Source organism: Perognathus longimembris, chromosome 3 (assembly GCF_023159225.1).
Source record: "Perognathus longimembris pacificus isolate PPM17 chromosome 3, ASM2315922v1, whole genome shotgun sequence".
NCBI classification, from domain to species: domain Eukaryota; kingdom Metazoa; phylum Chordata; class Mammalia; order Rodentia; family Heteromyidae; genus Perognathus; species Perognathus longimembris.
Genome location: NC_063163.1, coordinates 113,851,275 through 113,860,549, shown reverse-complemented (window position 1 = coordinate 113,860,549; position 9,275 = coordinate 113,851,275).

Here is a 9,275-nt window from a genome sequence, read left to right as displayed (position 1 = left end):
GGGGTCCTGAGGCTGCTCCGGCTGGTACCCGGGCCTGTGCCTGCCCGTGTGGGGCCTGCAGCCTGGGACTCCTGGGCTGCCTTAGCTTCCTGCTCCTCAGGTCCTGGGAGGGTGGGGATGGTGAGAAGAACCGGTCCTCGCTCCTCCTCCACCCAGGAGGGTGATTCTGCCCTGCCAACGCCGGCAAAGCCCAGCCCTGAGCCCGAGGCTCCAGGAGGGTTAGGGAAACACAGCACCCAGTGCCTTCCCCTCGAGCCCCACCTTTGATGATTCACTCTTGAACTGAGGAGGAACTGAGAAGCAAGCCAGGCTCTGTCCTTCCCTTGGGAGCAGAAGTGGGGGCCAGAGCCCATTCTGCAACCAGATGTACATCTCCCTGGCAAGTATGGAGTTCAAACTTCTGTCACAGCGATGGTTCTGCTCTGAATCTGCTTGGAAGAGGTCCCATGCCTCCGCTGAGGAATTTGTTTATTTGTTTACTAGTAGACTGGCTGCACTGCAGTGGGGTGTGAGGCAGGACCCCCTTCTTGGTGTTGCTCTGGGCTCCAGGCCTGGTGGGACTTTGCCCGAGGGAGGCTTCCTGGCCCTGTTACCAGAGGTGACTTGCTGCCCGACAGGAGGTCCCACGCTGGCCTGAGAGCTCAGAACAGAGTGTTTTGGCAGGGAGAACAATGTCCTTGTAGAGCCTTTAAAAAATTATCTTAAAGTAGTTACATCAAGGAGTCGCCGGCCGTCATTGGACTATACCATGGGAAGTAATGATGGAAGTAGTTTACAAGTACAATATATCTTGATCAACGTCACCCCTTCCAATATTCTCACCCATTCCTCCCCTCCCTACCCCTCTCCTCACTCATATATTGGATTCTTGTTTGCATTTCCCCCCCACTTCTCCTCTACCTCTTTCCTCTTGAGCCCACCCCACCCCTTCCCATTGGCTGCTTCCTGGTGTTTCATTTCACTGAGCTCTGACTTTTGGCTTTCTAAGGAATTCCATTCTTTGAGATCTCCCTTGAATCGACCGTAGTATTTCAGTTATGCATTTGTATGCCCTTGCATACCACCCAGCGTACTTACTTATGAGGTTGTGAGCGCAATCTAGCTTCCACATACAAGGGAAAAGATGGGGAGGCCTCTTGGTAGGAGAAGGGGAAGTATCCCAGAGAAGCAGGCAGCACATTAATTTTTCTGAACTCTTTCCTCTTCGTTCCTGGCCTCCACTCTACATGTCCCGTGGAATTGTATTCTTACCTCAGAGACCCTTGGGACAGGGGAAATTAGAAGCATTTGAAGAGCCTCCTGAGGGAGCAAAGCCCTAGCTGGCTGGTTCAGAGGTGCGTGTTGCAGGGGAATCTATGGCAGGGTGAGCAGTCTTAACTCTCTCCTGCAGCGGAGCAGGAAAGCCCAGAGGACACCCCCACAGACACCAGGTACAATGTGGAGAGCCCCCTACCAGGGGAAGAAACATCTAGCCTTCGGTTCAAACCTAGAGGACCCCTAGTGTGTGCCACCAAGCCACCAGTCTCCCAGGGGACAGCACTGCCATAACAGGGGAACAGGAACTCATACTAGGAATGGAGCTAGCTTGTTGCATAAGGTCTTAGGAGCAACTTCCAGCATGAATCCTAGCAAGTAGATTAAAGATGGAAGATGGGGCTCAGAGACGTTTGTCCTGGGGATTGACGATGGCCACTACTGTTCTGGGATCAATAGCTTCCTTACCTACTGAATGCAATTTATGGATATTTTCTTGTCTAACCACACAACAATATTATGAGGTCCTTAGCTCCCCATTTACAGAGGCAGCGAGATCTGAGTGCTAAGGCAGTTAACCCATCAGTGACGATATAACTAGTTAAGTGGTAGCTGATATTCAAACCCAGTTAGTCTCTTGGGTCTAGTGCGAATGGGCTGGGCATGGAAAGGATGGGGAGAGGCAAGGGGAAGCCTTTGAAGAACATTCTGGCAGTGAGATCAATGGTGCATGCTCTCAGGGAGGTTGAGACAGAAGGATTGAAAGTTCATAGTCAAGTAACATAGTGAGAACCTAGCTTTTAATTTTAAGACTCTTCCTTGGAGCCACATTCTTTGGTGAGTCTTTCTCTGCTTTTATTTAACTTGCCAATAGGTGTGCTTTGTCTACTTCCAAAAAAATGAAGTTAAAAAAAGATAAAAGAATATGGGCAAAAAGAGTCAGGCTCTCCCAAAGAGGGTAGAGGGATGGGTCTTGTATTCAGAGCAGGCAGGACACTGACCCCAAAGGCAATGTCAGAAGGGGAGTCCTCAGCTTGCTCTGTCTGGAGCAAGGCAGGGCCCTGTAGAACATATCATCTCTGGAGCAGCACATTCAACCTGCCGGCCACCATTACAAGTCTGGGAGAGCACGAGGTCACTTCCTGCTGTGTGAGTGATCATAGAGTTGGAGAAAGCTCCAGGCAGCCCCATGGAGTCTGAGGGCTCTGAGCTTTAACAAGATCTGCTGAGACCAGGTGGAAGCAGCAAGTACAGACCACCCGAGCCAGCCCAGCCAGGCCCCTGGCCCAGGTTCACCTGCAATGGTTCTCTGGGGAGAGCAGGAGGTAGAAGCTGCCATGGCTGCATGCAGACTGTCACAGAAATAGGGCGGGAAACATCACCCAGGAGGAGGGACGCCAGGGCTCAGGGCAGGCTGACCCGAGGGATCCCAAACAAACACCTCTGTGTTTTGTTCCTGAGTGGAGATGCAGGGACAGGCTGGAGCCAGGGTATGGATGCTATCTACCTGTTGGAACAGGCAAATTGTGGGTTGCAGGGACTTTTGAAGTCTCAGGTAAAACAGAAACATGAAAGCATTTACCTAGAGCATCCACCAGAGTCTTGAGACTCATACAGACCACCGCACGCGCCCCCACCCCTTGTATCTAAAACAGGTGAGGACAAAAAGGTAGGAGCCTTTGGATTAGGTCTAGTAGAAGGGAGGGGCTGTCCTGGGTATAAGGTCATAGAGATAAAGAACTCCTGAATCTCTCGAGGAAGTAGAGAAAAGTTGAGAGACTTGAGAGGGAGCTAGGTCAACCTAGCTGCCTTTCCAGGGGGTCTGGGTGCTTGAAGTTGGGCTCCTGGCCACTGGGGAAGTCAGCAGCCAGAGGTTAGGGAGGAGAGAGCTGGAGGGGGTGGGCAGAGACACTGCCACTGCGAGGCTGACTTGTCAGTGAGAACGGAGGATGAGATAGTTACAGTCTGACTGTGCGCCCATCCACCAGAACAATGTCCTGGCCCTAAGGTTTGCCCCGGAAGTCTTTCCTGCTGACTGTGACCAATGCATTTTCATTTGACAGGTTGAGGATAGAAAGTTTCTGGATTTGGATTAAGTGAAGTGTGTGTGCATGTATATGCCTGTGTGTCAGTGTGTCTGTCTGTTTTGGAGAACAAGATTTTTCAGCTTGCCACTCCCAGACTTGGCTGAGAAGTTCTACAATTAATTCTCTAGTGATGCTGAAATCCAATTGGAGCCTTTCTCCAAACCAGAATGACAAGCTATTTGCATACAGGGACATTGCCCATTCTCCACCTGGGACAGGTTCTGGCAGGTGTCAAACCTCTGGCAGTTTGTATGCTGAGGCTGCCCAGCCCCAAAGGCATGTGTACAGGAAGCTAGAGCCTCTGCCCAGGACGCAGGAAGCAGAGAGAAAGGGATGAAGCAGTTCAATAGGAGCAGTGCTTACGTGCAAGAAAAGAGCATGCGTCAGAAGACCCGTGTTCAGTCCTAGGCAGGGCTCTGCTGAGCAGTTTTGGGATCTTGGCCATTTTCCCAAATGTCTTTGGGGTTTTTCCATCCATAAAATGGGATTATATCCATACCACATGTTTCAGAATGTTGCTACAAGGACTACAACCTTCTTTCAAAATGCACCTACGTAAATAGGCGAAAAAGTGAACCAACTCTTTAAGCATTATCTCTTATATAAAACTCCAAATGGATTGTGGACTTACATAAGAAACATAAAACTATAGGACTTTTAGAGGAAACTATTTTTAATTAGGGGTCAAAGCTCTTCAACTTAATAGTGCAAGTACATGAAAAGTTTTTGAGTTGGACTTCATCAAAATTAGAGGTTTTTCACTCCATGAAAGACTTTGTAATGATGATAAAGAATAAAATATGGATGATAGGGGAGAAAACATATGCAAACTGCTTGTTCAAGAAGTATTAGTTTCTAGTGTTTATAAAGATTCACCTAGGCACTGGTGGCTCACGCCTGTAATCCTAGCTACTCAGGAGTCTGAGATCTGCGGATCATGGTTTGAAGTTTCAGGGCAGAAAAATCCCCATGAGAATCTTATTTCCAGTTATCTACTCAAAACCTGGAAGTGGATCTGTGAAGCACCAGCCATGAGCAAACCAACAGAATATGCAGCCTTGAATTCAAGCCCCATACCAACTCTCCTTCCCCACAAAAAGAAGCCTTCAAACTTCATGATAAACAAACATCCCCACAAAGTGTCCAATTAGAAAATGGAGACATGACACAAGCAGATGTTTCACGGACGAGCACCTGCAGAGAGCAAATAAATACACAAAAAGATGTTCCCTCTCATTAGTTATTAGGGAAGTGCAAATTGAAACCACAATGAGCTATTCCCAGGCATGTATCAAAACAGCTACAAAAAATTTTAAAAAGTAGAGCTTGCACCCAAAGCTGATGAGGATGAAGAGAAAATGGGTCCCTCCCACACTGCCAGGGATTGTACTATAGGCATCAGAAAACAAGTTTCTGATAAAGCAAAGCATACAATTGGGGCGCAGCTCAGCAACTGCTGTCTGGAGAATCTATGCAGAGAAATGAATGAACTTGCATACATGAATGCTCACGAATGCGACTCTGTCTGCAAATGCTGCGACGTGGGGCCAGCCCAGATGACCCGTGACAAGTTGAACACGTCGAGGCACGTGGACACATATTGCTTCTCAGCAACTGCTCACATACACAGGTTTCTAGGCAACGATGAGGAAGCCTAGGTGACAAGTGACATATCACATGATCCCATCTATATCACATTCTTCTTTTGGGCAGTATGAGGTATTGAACTCGGGGGCGGTGTTCTTGCTAGGCAAACGTTCTACCACTTGAGGCACACCCATAGCACTTCTGCTTTTGAGTTGCTTGTTCAGATAGGCTCTCACGTGGACTGTTGCCAGGATTGGCCCAGGATCCTCCAATCTCCTTCTATGCTGGGCACAGGTGCTTTCCCATAGGAACCAAGAGTGGTCTAGACAAGAGCCTATGGGCATTAATAGATGGCGGCACTGGAGGATGTAAGAACAGATAACCAAATATATGGTAAGGGGTTTTGCTTTGAAACTCAAAAGAGAGAAAGACAGGGATCTACTTAACCAGGAGAAAGAGATTCCCTTCTGTGAGCAGAGAATGGAAAGGGTATGGGAAGGAAGGGAGGGCATTTCTGGAGATACTTTTGGTCAACTCAGGCAAGAAAAATAAAGGGAACCAGAGCACATTTTGCTATCCCTGTGTTTGTGGCAGACCTGGTTGCATTAATGTCTTTCCATCTACTGGTGGTGCTATTGGGGGGAGGGGGTTGCCGTGGAAACAGGAGGTAGCAGCTAGCTTGAGGAAGGTTAGACTTGGTTTCTGATCCCATTCTCACCATGTCCACCATGAAGCAAGCAGCTCCTCTCCCCCTGCTCCCCCTCCCCCTCCAGCACTGTCATGGAAGCCTGCCTCACCACCTGCTCAGAATCCATGCAGGCAAGGACCCATGGACCGAACTCTCTGGAACCATGAGCCAAAACAATCTCAGGGATTGGCTCAGGTATTCTGTCACCGTGACGAAAAAGCTAATATAACACCATCTCCTACCCCAGTGTCCCTGGTTGGGCTGGATGTGCTGTCTCTGTATTGCAGACACCTGACTAGTACTCTGTGATAGAACAGACTCATCTGTGTCTGTCCTGCACACCTGATGTCTTATCCCAGTGCCTGGCCCACAATGGTAAGTTCATCAACAGAAGCTATTATTCACGGTGGCATTTTGGCCTCAAGCACTACGACCAGTAGGAACAGGGGAAATGGGAAATATTTTATTGGAACGTTAAACATGCCATCCTTCTTAGAACCTGGCAATGAATTTGGCTGAATCATGACTGTAGCCTAGGATTTCATGGATGGCCAAACCTAAGTACAAGTAAGTAGCATATCTGGCAGAGAAAATACCTAAGCAGCCAAGTATTCACATCGATTTGTGTCTACTCATGGCCCCATGCAGTGATATGTCAGAGCAAACGGACAACCGGACGACCGCAAGGCAAAATTTATCATTACAATGGGAACAGAGCATAAAAACCCAATGTCTGGAAACGCCAAGCATGAAGTATGTGAGAGAGCTTCCGGGAAACCATTTGCTGAACAGATCAACATAGACAGAAGGGAGCCAGGACATAATCACCATCCCAACCTGGGGGCTGCCCAGAAAGGCATTTCAGAGATCTCCAAGGCTGTCCTTCCCATCATAGGCTCAGAATGCTAGGTCCTTCAGGAAAGAAAGGGCCACTCTGGGGCTCTGCTCCCCCAAATCTAGCATAGCATCCCTTAAGGCCACTCCAGTCACTGGCCTAAGGAGTCCTAGGAGATGCTTGAAAGCTGCATGTGGTGGTATTCTGCGGGCTGGTGGAATGCCAGAGTGGTGGAGGAGGCGCGGCTTCCATTTTGATTGAAAAGGATGCACTGTCACAGGGGGGAGAGAGAGAGAGAGAGAGAGAGAGAGAGAGAGAGAGAGAGAATAAGAATGAGGAGGAGGAGGAGGAAGGAGGAGGAGGAGGAGGAGGAGGAGGAGGAGGAGGAGGAGGAGGAGGAGGAGGAGGAGGAGGAGGAGGAGGAGGAAGAAGTGAGGGAAGGAGGGAGGGAGGAAACTGGTTTAACAGGACATCAACCTCATAGGACGATGCTCAATGGAAGAATAGGGTTGAGGCTGATGCAAATATTCTCCACCAGGGAAATTACCTGGTGGAGAGGAGACTTGAGAACTACAGGGCTACTAGCATGCAAAACCAGTCTGGGAGAGCTGCAGTCAGAGACTCCAACCTAAGAAAAATAAAACATAGATAATTCAGAAGAACCAGAGGGGAAGGACTGTCTGACGTGGGGGGGGTGGGGGTGGGAGCCCAGCTCTCTCAGTGGATCCAGAAGACAGCTCATGGGATGAAAAGCTGCACTCAGCTAGAAGACTTCCTGTTTGCTCTCTTGGATAGGGCTTGTGTGGGAAGCAAACATTCCCTGTATCTTCTAGCCTGTCTCTCCTTCTTGCACCAGCAATGTTTACTCTATGCCAGTTCTGCCACTGTACTTTGAAATTAGATAGCTTGTTTTGATTTTACAGGCTCATAGATGAACTTTGGACTTCTCATTTGGTCCTAGAGCAAGTTAAGGCTTTGGAGAGTAATAGGATGAAATGTCTGTGCTTTTCATTGTGGGAAAGACATGAGCTGTTATGATTTAAATATGATTTGTTCCCTCAAAGTAGATACTAAGAACCCACCTCACCCTGGACCCTGGGACCAAAGTGAAACACTGTTGAATCACTGTTAAAGAGTGACGAACTATTGTTAAAGTATTGCCATAAGCATCCTTTGGAAAGTTTTCCCCCCTTTAAATGTGGAGAGATGTTGGGGGATAGAGAGACTTCTTTCCCTGACAGGTGCTGGACCCTTTTCCGAGGCCCACAGTGCCTTGAGCAAAGTACTGACAACAAGGTAGCCATACTGTCCTGGTGCCAACATCTAAAGTCTGATTCTAGCTCCAGAAGGCACTGTAGCAGCAAACAGTCCAAAGGAAGACCTGTGATTGGTGCAAATGCAATCCTTCATTTGCATAATGAATGGTATCATGATTGGCAAATTCTCTCAGGAGTGAATGAGTGAGTGGGTGATTATTCTCAAGGGCTTGGATCTCTCTCAGGAATGAGTTGCTATTACAACCCAGGGCTGTCATCTGTGCTTTGCCTCTTCTACATGTAACCACTTGCCTTCTCACTTTGATGCCATGTTGTGATGCTGAAGTGTAAGGCCATCACCAGACACAACCACAAAGCAAAGGTACCTCTATTCTTTCTGAATTACACAGCCTGTGGTATTGCATTATAACAATAGATCATGAATTAAGGTAACCGGATCTACCTGTACTGCTTGGCTGAAGGACGAGGGAGGCCTGAGTATCCAAGGAAAATCATTGCATCATTCCTAGAAGATGAAGGCTTCTCTTGTAGACCAGACCAGCAAATACCCATTGTCTAGTCTGCAAGGAAATAGGAAGTCAAAGGCCCAGACCCAAGTTAATGGGCTGCTCGTTTGTGTTCTTGAGTCTGGCTACATCAAACAGTGGCCTTTGACTCTCAATTTCACACTGATTCCAGAGTTTCTTCTGAAACAACCCACGGGGGGCCATATCTTTTCTGCCTCCTGCTACTGAAACACCTTCTGACACTCCCACGGAGAGTGATTTTCTTTTCTTAATAACTTTAGTGGTGGCAGAAAACAGCGGGTTATTTGAAATGTCTGTATTTTAAAGACAGTATTCCTACTTCAGTTCCTGACCTGAATGTCGTATGATTCCAATAGTTTGGAGAAGAAGAAAAGCATGCGTGTCTTTGTTGTTCTCTGGCTGATCAAGAGCCTCTGGTGTGTAGATGACAAGAGTAGTCCTAACGCTGATGGCATTTAATATGCTGCGGGACCTCAGTAAATATCTAAGGGGAAGAAGAAGCCAGTCTCTGTAGCTCTAGGTGTCAGAGATTAGTCACTGGAGCCCAGGAGGGTTTCCTGAATGGGAAAATAGGAATATTCATTTGTTTTCCTTCACTATAACAAAAGGTTGGAGATGGAGCACTTTATTTAGCTTATTATTTTAGAGGTAAAGGCCTAGTGCTGTCAGGGCCTCTGATTGCTTGTACCCAACTGGTTTTCAGATATTGATACTACCCTGCTTTAATTACAGAAGACGTGGATGGGTAAACAGAGTAATTTGTTTTTTGTTGCTGGTACAGGGGCTTGAACTCTGGGTCTGGGCGCTGTCCCTGAGCTTTTGTGCTCAAGGCTGGTTCTCTATCGCTGGAGGCATAGCTCCACTTTTGGCTTTTGGGGTGATTCATTGGAAATAAGAATCTCATGGACTTTCTGCCTGGGCTAGCTTTGACCCATGATCCTCAGATGTCAGCCTCCTGAGAAGCTAGGATTACAGGCATGAGCCACTGGTGTCTAGCCTAGAGTTCATCTTACCCAGCGT